Source organism: Capricornis sumatraensis, chromosome 13 (assembly GCF_032405125.1).
Source record: "Capricornis sumatraensis isolate serow.1 chromosome 13, serow.2, whole genome shotgun sequence".
NCBI classification, from domain to species: Eukaryota; Metazoa; Chordata; class Mammalia; order Artiodactyla; family Bovidae; genus Capricornis; species Capricornis sumatraensis.
This window is the reverse complement of record NC_091081.1, coordinates 48,244,730-48,254,393: the sequence shown is the minus strand read 5'-3', so window position 1 is coordinate 48,254,393 and position 9,664 is coordinate 48,244,730. Positions and strand designations below refer to the sequence as shown.

The window sequence follows — 9,664 nt, the reverse complement described above, 5'->3', positions numbered from 1 at the left end:
TTTCCCCCTTTGACTGAATAGCAGCCTCACCAGTTTAACTCCTTATGTAGTATAGAGAAAATTGTACCCTTTAGTGGATAAAAGGGTCTGAGAGATGTCGCTGAAGAGTATGTCCCAGGAATGTCCAAAGTATGTTTGTGAAGAGCTAGTTTCTTCTGTTTCTGTCACTTTATCAACACTCGCTTATTAGGCACTTTCTTTCTTCCTTATGTGTTTATTGACGCATAGTTGATATACAGTGTTGTGGTAGTTTCAGGTATACAGCAAATGCAGTTATGTACAAACACACATACACACACATTCTTTTCCAGATTTTCTTTCCCTTTATAGGTTATTACAAAATATTGAGTATAGTTCTGTGTGCTATCAGTAGATCCTTATTGATTATCTATTTCTTATACAGTAGTGTGTATACGTTGGGGTTTCCTTGGTAGCTCAGCTGGTAAAGAATCCACCTGCAATGTGGGCAACCTGGATTCGATCCCTGGGTCAGAAAGATCCCCTGCATGGCAACCCACTCCAGTATTCTTGCCTGGAGAATCTCAATGGACAAAAGAGCCTGGCAGGCTCCAGTCAATGGGGTTGCAAAGAGTCAGACACAATTGAGCGACTAAGCCCAGCACAGTGTGTAATATGTTACTCTCAGACTCCTAATTTATCCTCCCCACCTTTCCCTTTTGGTAACCATTACTTTGTTTTCTGTCTGTTAGTCTGTTTGTGATTTGTAAATAAGTTGATTTATATCATTTTTTTAAGATTCTGCATTTAAGTGATATCATAGATATTTGTTTTTTTCTGTCTTCACTCAGTATGACAATCTCTAGGTCCATGCATGTCACTAGAAATGGCATTATTTTGGCTTTTTATTTAATGACTGAGTAATATTCCATTGTGTACATATGTACCACACATCTTCTTTATGTATTCATCCATCGATGAACATTTAGGTTACTTTCATGTCTTGGCTATTGTGAATAATGCTTCAGTGAATAATAGGGTATGTATATTTTTTCAATTATGGTTTTCTCCAGATATATGCCTGGAATGGGATTGCAGGATCATATGGTAGCTCTATTTTCAGTTTCTTGAAGAACCTCTCTACTGTCCTCCATGCTGGCTACACCAGTTTGCCTTCCCCCCAACAATGTAGAAGGGCTCCCTTTTCTCCACACCCTCTCCACCATTTATTATTTGTAGATTTTTTGATGATGACCATTCTGACTGGTGGGGCTTCCCTGGTGGCTGAGATGGTAAAGAATCTGCCTGCTATGCAGGAGAGACCTGGATTCCATCACTGGGTTGGGACGATCCCCTGGAGAAGGGAATGGCAACCCACTCCAGTATTCTTGCCTGGAGAATTCCATGGACAGAGGAGCCTGGCGGGCTACAGTCTATGGGGTTGCAAAGAGTCAGACCCAATTGAGCGACCCAACACACACACACGTTCTGACTGGTATGAGGTGATACCTCATTGTAGTTTTGATTTGAATCTCTCTAATAATTAGCCATGTTGACCATTTTTTCATGTGCCTTTTGGCCATCTGCATTCTTCTTTGGAGAAATATCTATTTAGGTCTTCTGCCCATTTTTGACTGAGGTGTTTGTTTGTTTTATATTGAGCTATATGAGCTGTTTCTATATTTTGGAGCTTAATCCCTTGTCAGTTGCATCATTTGCAAATATTTTCTCCCATTTTGTAAGTTGTCTTTTCAGTTTGTTTATGGTTTCCTTTTGCTATGCAAAAGCTTTTAAGCTTAATTAGATCTCATTTGTTTGTTTTTGTTTCCATTACTGTAGGAGACAGATCCAAAGAGATATTGCTGCAGTTTGTGTCAGAGAAGGTCCTATTGTTGATTTTCTGTGTGTCATCACTGTACCAAATTTTTATCACCTTGTTTCCTGAAGGTTATGCTATTTTTTAATTGATGTGTAGTTGGTGCACAGTATTATCTGTTACGAGTGTACAGTATAGTGATTTTATCATTTTTAAAGGTTGTACTCCATTTATAGTTATTGTAAAATATTGCCTCTGTTCCCTGAGCTGTAGAATATATCCTTGTTGCTTATCTATTTAGTATATAGTAGCCCTGAAGAAGGGAATTGTTACCCACTTCAGTGTTCTTTCCTGGAAAATTCCATGTACAGAGGAGCCTGGTGGGCTACAGTCCATGGGGTTGCAGAGAGTTGGACACAAATGAATGACTAACATTTTTTTTTCCATTTACTTAGCTTAATGTTTTCGAAGTCCATCTATGTTATATCAGGTGTCCGTGGTTCATTCCTTTTTTTTGCCTGAACAGCATTTCATTGTATGGTTATGCACCACATTTGGTTTGTCCACTCACCAGCTGATTGACATTTGAGTTGTTTTCACTTTTGGTGATGAAGAATGCTCACGTGGCACTGGTATGACTTCACTGGGCTTTTACTTGAAAACTTGTCTTCTTCTCAAAATATGAAATAAAAGACAGTAGTTTCTGAGGCAGTGTTTAGAAGACTTCATAATATGGAGAGGCAGGCTCTCTGAGGGGACTTGTCCTTCGGAGCTTTGTCACTATTTTGATGACCTTGTCCAGTGGAAAGCAGTGTTGTGAAACACTGAGTCTCAGCGTGCGGCTGGAGAGCACGTGGTTTACATGGCAATCATTGTTATGTTTCCATTTCCCTTTCATCTCCCATCACTGGAATACATTCAAGTGCTTTTTAAGTCTATTTTGAGAAAAACAAGTCATGAGCTAAATGAGATGCTGTTCTCAGGGTCCTCTGTTTTCCATCATTTGGGTATTTGCTGTGGGCACTAGTGGTAAAGAAACTGCCTGCCAATGCAGGAGACATGAGACATGGATCAATCCCTGGGTCAGGAAGATCCCCTGGAGGAGGGCATGCCAACCCACTCCAACATTCTTGCTTGGGAAAATCCCATGGATAGAGGAGCCTGGTGGGCTACACTCCATGGGGTCGTAAAAGACTCAAGACATGACTGAAGCAACTTGGCACGCAAGCACGCAGTAGGTGGGTAGTTTGTTTCTCTGTGGACGGGGCAAGGCTGCTGTGGGCCTAAACAGGAGGGCTGTGCTGTGTTGGGTCAGCCTCCTCTGCTGGCCGTTTTGCAGTTACCGATACTCTGGCAGTGATTATTCTTTCTCAACATTACTTATTTAAAAAAATAGCAGAAACGGATTAGAGTTAAAGGTTTATTCTTTTTGCATGACCTGTTGACGCCATGGACTGCTTCTCAGTGGTGATAGAGATCCAGTGCCCAGCAGTCCTGCCTCTGGGACTCACATAGACCAAGAAGGTACATTTGAATGTGAGAAAGATGCATAGAAACATCCGTTACAGTGGAACATACGTTTGTGTACATAGGACCCAACAATTCCACTCTAAGTAAACACGTGTATTTGTGAAGTCTCCTGAAGAGACGAGTGTAAGAATGTTTATAGCAGCACTGTTTTCAATACACAAAACACAGAACTACACAAAAGCTCATCAATAGAAGAATGGATACATAAACGGTGGAATATAATATATGTCAGTGAGAATGAAAGGAGTATAAGCAGCAATGTAGAAGAAGCTCACGAATGTAGAGTGAAAGAAGCCAGGCAAAAAAGAATACGTGAGCAGAATATGAGGTTCAAAAATAGGCAGAACTAAGCTTCACATTACAATTCAGGACAGTGGTTACCCTTGGGGTGGGGAGAGGTTAGTGGTCAGAAGCGGCATGAGTAGTACTCTGGGAGGCTTTGCTAATTTATTTTCTTGACTAAGCTGCTATTCACACAGGTCTGTTCTGTCCCCCCGCCTCCACACACACTGATCAGGACTTTATTTAAAAATCAGTAAACAATACTGTAGAATCATTGATATGTAAATTTCTAAAGTCCTGCATCTTAAATTTAGTTGGCAAAGACCAGTTAGTTTGTGGCTCAGTGGTAAAGAACCCACCTGCCAATGCAAGAGACACAGGAGACCTGAGTTCATTCCCTAGGTCACGAATATCCCGTGGAGAAGGAAATGGCAACCCACTCCGGTATTCTTGCCTGGAGAATCCCATAGATAGAGGAGCCTGGTGGGCTGCAGTCCACGGGGTTGCAGATCAGACACGACTAAGCATGCATGTACAACTTAGCCTACACAGTTAGCTATAGGCATGAGTTTAGTCTCCCCTGTGGAAACCAGATACTAAAGTGTAAAGAAAAAAAGCTTCCTATTGTTTGAAAATACCGGTTTAAGTAGAGGACTGTAAAAATGCTAGATGTTTAATAAAAGAATTGACTGTACAGGAGTACTCCCCTTTCACATTATTCCTTTTTACTTCATATGCGAGTTATTGGTTATGCTGTAGAATTTAACTGTCCCATTACTAAAAGGCAACTATTTAGGGAGGCAAGATAAAAATTACTCAAGGCTAGCTTGTTTCTCACTGAATAAAAGCAATAGGCTAAACATAGAGCTCCTCCGTGAATCTAATAATCAGTGCCTTGTACTTAGTACTCACTATGAATATTCATCCGGGTATTCTGCCTGATAATCACTGTCACTGATTTCCGACTCATCGGTTCCTGTTCCTTGGCTTCCATTGTGAATGACAGGTTCTGTGGGAGCAGCACGTACTCTTGCTGCCCAAGTCCATACACTCATTCCTTTCTGGAAGCGACTTTGTTGGTACCTACATGTAGAAAAATTGTGGAGTTGCCCACAGGTTGTAATGTTAGCTTCTAGATGTCCCTTTGGGTACCCAGTGCTAACATTCCTGCCTGCCTGGCTCCTTTGTTGGTGCCCATTTGCAGACTATTGTGGTCTGATCCAGAGGTTTGTCAGTTTGCATTTGGGGATCACAAAGATGCCTCCTCGTCCCATAGGCTGTCTTCCCTACTTGCCTGGTGCATTTGTTGGCTCCCATCTACAAACTGGTTACACTTTGGCCAGCTTTTAATTTTCCTTCATCAAAACATCTTGTTTTTCTGCCTACTTAGCTCTAATGACAATGGTTGTATGGAATCCGTTTGTTTTGGTCAGACCTTCTAGGGCCATGAGCATCGTCTGAACTTGGGTTGTGTTTCCATTCTCTGAAAGATCATTTGCTTGAAATATGTCATGTGGCCTCATGCTGTAAGTTTGACGGTTTTAATCAAGTTGCAGAATTCTCCAACTGAGGCCAGTTTAATGAGGACTCATTGACCTTGCCTGAGTCTGGCTGTAGCTTGCTCATGAGTTCACAGAGGATTATGCCATCTTTCAAGTCCAGCTGGTGCCAGTGCTCATGCCTGTCACCTCTTCTGTCCAATAGCGAAGGTCTTCTTCTGCCCGATGATCACACTTGGAAGCAATCCTGTTCTTGACCTCAGCCTAGAGCCTGTAGGAAGGGCGCTTGTTGAAGTGGGTCATGATGATCCGGGCGACGGGAAGAGGCTGAGTTTGGGTCTGGGGGTTTCTTGCTCTCGGCTTCCCTGCTTCTGGCCCTGAGGAGTGGCTGCAGCACAAGGTGCTCGGAGCTGGCTCTTCTGGCTGGCGAAGGAGTCGCTGGGACTTGGGCAGCAGGATGCGGGCCGTGCCTTGGCTACTCAGTTGAACAAGGTCCTGCAGAGCCTCCTGGTTGCCTCTGGAGTCTCACACAAACTAGGTCTATTCTGATTTTGAAAGTTCAACATGCTGTACACCTAAGATTTGTACACTTTTTTGGTAAATTATACATTTTAAAATATAGAATGTAATATATGCATGCATGCATACTAAGTCACTTCAGTCCGGTCCAACTCTTTGTGACCCTATGGATGGTAGCCCTTCAGGCTCCTCTGTCCATGGGATTTTCCAGGCAAGAATACTGGAGTGGGTTGCCATGCCCTCCTCCAGGGGATCTTCCTGACCCCAGGATCAAACTCACATTTCTTACATCGCCTGCATTGGCAGGCAGGTTCTTTACCACTAGCACCACCTGGAAAGCCCATAAAGTGTAATGTGTGTGTATATGATTACATATGGATATATTAATATACATAATTGTTATCAGGTTTTCTCCACCTCTAGTTTTCATTCTAAAATAAAATGTTCTAGGGACTTCCGCAGAGGTTCAGTGGTTAAGACTCCTCACTTCCAACGTATGGGGCACGGGTTCAATTCCTGGTTCAATCCCAAATGCCATGCGGAACGCCAAAAAATAAAACATTGTGAAACATGATACGGACTATGGGAGTGTGATTAGTACATCCAGTCAGAAGGAATCCCTGCATTCATTCAGCAAATTCTGATGAGCAGAGACTGGGCCGGGTGGATGGCTCCTAGCTTGGGAAGGAGTGGGAGGTGGGCGGGATCGGGCAGCGCCCCCACGTCCCCAGCAGTGGCTGCCTCCTCACCGGGTGCTCACTGTCTCCTTACGCTGTCCCTGCTCCTTTGTTCTCCCTCCCACCTCCCCACCTTTACCCTACTCTTTCCCTCTATTGCCTTCCCCCCACCATGCTCCTTGTTTTGACTTTGGATATGAACGATCATCAAAGAGGCCATCTGCCTGAAATTGGAGACTGCACAGTACTAGCCTCACCCAGGTTTTGGGAGAACCCCTGGAGAAGGGCTGTTAGGACAGGAACTGTTACTCCGGAGAGAGTCTGCGGATTCTTTCCAGGGACTAGGTCCCAGGTCCCTGAGAGCAAGGAAGAGACAAGCCCGAGAGTGAAAGCTCCACCACCAAGCGCAGTGAGGCCAGACTCAGGCTTTGCTGGAGAGAGAGCCCGGCCTCGTGCTGTTAGAGACCATCAGAAGGGGGAGGGCCCAGGCTTCGCCCGGACCCTGACACAGAGGGGCTCACAGCGTGTCATTCCTCAGGTCACCCATCTCCTGAAGACTGCTGAGGCTCGACTAATTAAATATAGTTCCATTATGGAAATAATCTGACCATAATAATGAGAAAATCCTGCGAGACGTAACTATTTTAAGATTGTTTTAAACTCTTGGAAATGAATATCTCTGGGGCCAATTCTCGGCATATAATAAGCAAGTCAAGGTCACTGTTGTTCCCGCTGCCTTCACTGTAGGAACCTCTTCTCCTTGTAAAGAGGAGACACAACTTAAAATTTCGAATAATGCACCATGACTGATGATGATGACAATGTGGTGTGTTTATCGTGGGCTGTAATTATGGGCGAGAGACTTCCATGGAGCAGACTTGCTCATGGTTCATTTGTGGCTAAAACTTGACAATATGAACAATCACCAATTTGAGAGAAATTCTCAGCTGGGAAATAACCAGAAATAAGCAGGCTGAGGGAGAGGTTGGCGCGAGGGAAGCTGACTTCCAGTGGGACCTTCCTGGGTAGCCCGCCTCTTCCTCAGTGGTCCTCGCCTCCCTGGGGGTCGGAGTCCCCAGGTGGTATGTGTCTTCTTGAGCCATGGACCGTGCATATGCATGTGTGTGATCATCGGTGTATGAGGACGCGAGGACAGTGAGAGAGCTGCGGAGCCTCCCAGGCACCGGCTCCACTTAATTCCCGATTCCCCTCGTCTGCGGAGAGGGACACTTGTTCCCAGCAAAGCTCTGTGCCCAAGCCAAATGCTGCATCACGCTGTGTGCTGAGCAGGGCTATGGGATCTCCCTGGGGCAGCCCCTGGGAACTCTAAGGAAAGGTGAAGGCCTAAGAGATGCAGGAAGGACTCAAATCTAATTAGAAAGTTTGCCCTCCAGTAGACTTCATACATGCACACAAGCACACCTGCGTGAGTGCTTACTCTGTAAGTACTGTGCTAAGTGCTTGCCATCCACTCCTACAGCAAGCCCTTCTAGCTGCCCCTTGAAGTCAGTTGTTGCTATTGTTTAGTTGCTAAGTTGTGTCGACTCTTTTGCAACCCCATGGACTATAGTCTGTCAGGCTCTTCTGTCCATGGGGTTTTTCAGGCAAGAATACTAGAGTGGGTTGCTATTTCCTCCTCCAGGGGACTTTCTCAACCCAGGGATCCAACCTGCGTCTCTTGCATTGGCAGGCATATTCTTTACCACTGAGCCACCTGGGAAGCCCATGAAGTCAGCAGCTACCATTTTTTCCATCTTACAATCGAGGACATTAAAGCCCAAGGAAGTTCTATAACTTGCCCGGAGTCGTGTAGTTCGCTCTGTGGGTGGAGGGTTTCAGTGGACCCTGTTCTTCTCTTGCTTCTTCCCAGTCCTGCCCCCACCAGGAGGAATCAGAAGGAAACTGAGAGGGGGCCAGGTGTGGAGTTTCTGCAGGCAGTGGTGTGTATGCTGTACCGGCCTTTCCAAATCAGTGGTGATGGGCAGTGTTACCATCAATCACATCTAACCATGACATGCTGCCGAGAGCTGCACCTTTTAAGAAGAGTTTTGGACATTAGTATATATAAAGAAGAAAACCAACAAGGATCTACTGTGCAGCACCGGGAACTATACTCAATATTTCTTTTGTGTGTGTGTATATATATATATTCAATATCTTGTGTTTGTGCGTGTGTATAAATGAATCACTGTGCTGTGTACCTGAAACTCACTCTACGTTATAAATCAACTAGACTTCAATGAGAAAGTAAGTGAAGATAAAAAGTTATTGGAGAAAGCTGTGTGGGTTAAAGGTGATGGGGGTGGGGGAGGATGCCATGCATCATAGCATCTGGAGTTTCTAGGATCAGGTGGACATTATGGTCAGAAATCCTTCGGTGGGAGTCTTCTCTGGCTGTCCAGTGGCTAAGACTCCATGCGCCCAGTGCGGGAGGCCTGAGTTTGATCCCTGGTCGGGGAACTAGATCCCACTTGCCACAACTAAGACCCAGATCAGTCAAATAAATGTTTGTTTTTTTAAAATGAAATACTTCATTGGCAGTGTCATTGCCTAAACCGAGACCCCTGCGATGAAAACCAGGTTTAGCCAAGATAAAAGCAACCATTTCTGGATGTTCACTTAGTGGACATTGATAAACAAGATCAATCTGCGTGTGGCTGGTGGACTTTAAATGGTTTCTCCCTGAAGGGTCGTGAGCCCTATGTCCTCCAAGGAATACAGTAGAAGAAATCCGCTGGAATTACACATTACAGTGGTAAACCACAGTTGGTGTTTACTGCTGAGTAGATGACACTCCTGTTAATCCCAGATTTCCCTTTGCCTTATTTGGGGTTGTGTTTGCCGGGTTACATTTGGACACTTCATTCCTAGCTAGTGGAGCAGCTTCATGTTTTGTTTTTTGTGTGCAAAATTGGAAACTGACAGCCTGATGTGGCTTTTTCTCTGTGTCTCCTGTAGGGAGGCTGCAAGGATGCAGCCTGAGTCGGCTGCTGGCTGGAGCGACCCCGGTGAGGGCAGCTCTCCATCCTCGTGTGTGAGCCATTGCTTCCTGGCATTCCCAGCATCTCCTTCCTGAAAGGATGGGTGAAGGGTGTTTTATAGGAATATGTCATCAGTAGAATGCTCTTAGCCCCTGGAACCTCATTGTCCTTCAGACAGCAGTGAGGGACCCCTTGGCTACAGTATCATTTATACATGTTGAAGTGACATAATGGAGTCCTGGCTTTTGGCCAAGAAGGTATGGATGTGTGTGAGTGACTTTAAAAAAAAAAGCACAGCCTGTGATGTTGATTGACCCAAACAGGCCATTGGTAAAGAGTTACTAAGTATCCATTATGTATAAGGCATTTGTACTCGTTTCCTGCGGCCGCTGTAACAAATCA

At 44.7% G+C, this 9,664-nt stretch overlaps 1 pseudogene; it reads right to left on the bottom strand.

The window, feature by feature from the left end:
* Positions 1–4,718: 4,718 nt before the first annotated feature.
* LOC138089553 (calponin-3 pseudogene) lies at positions 4,719–6,828 on the bottom strand (annotated as a pseudogene).
* Positions 6,829–9,664: the final 2,836 nt, after the last annotated feature.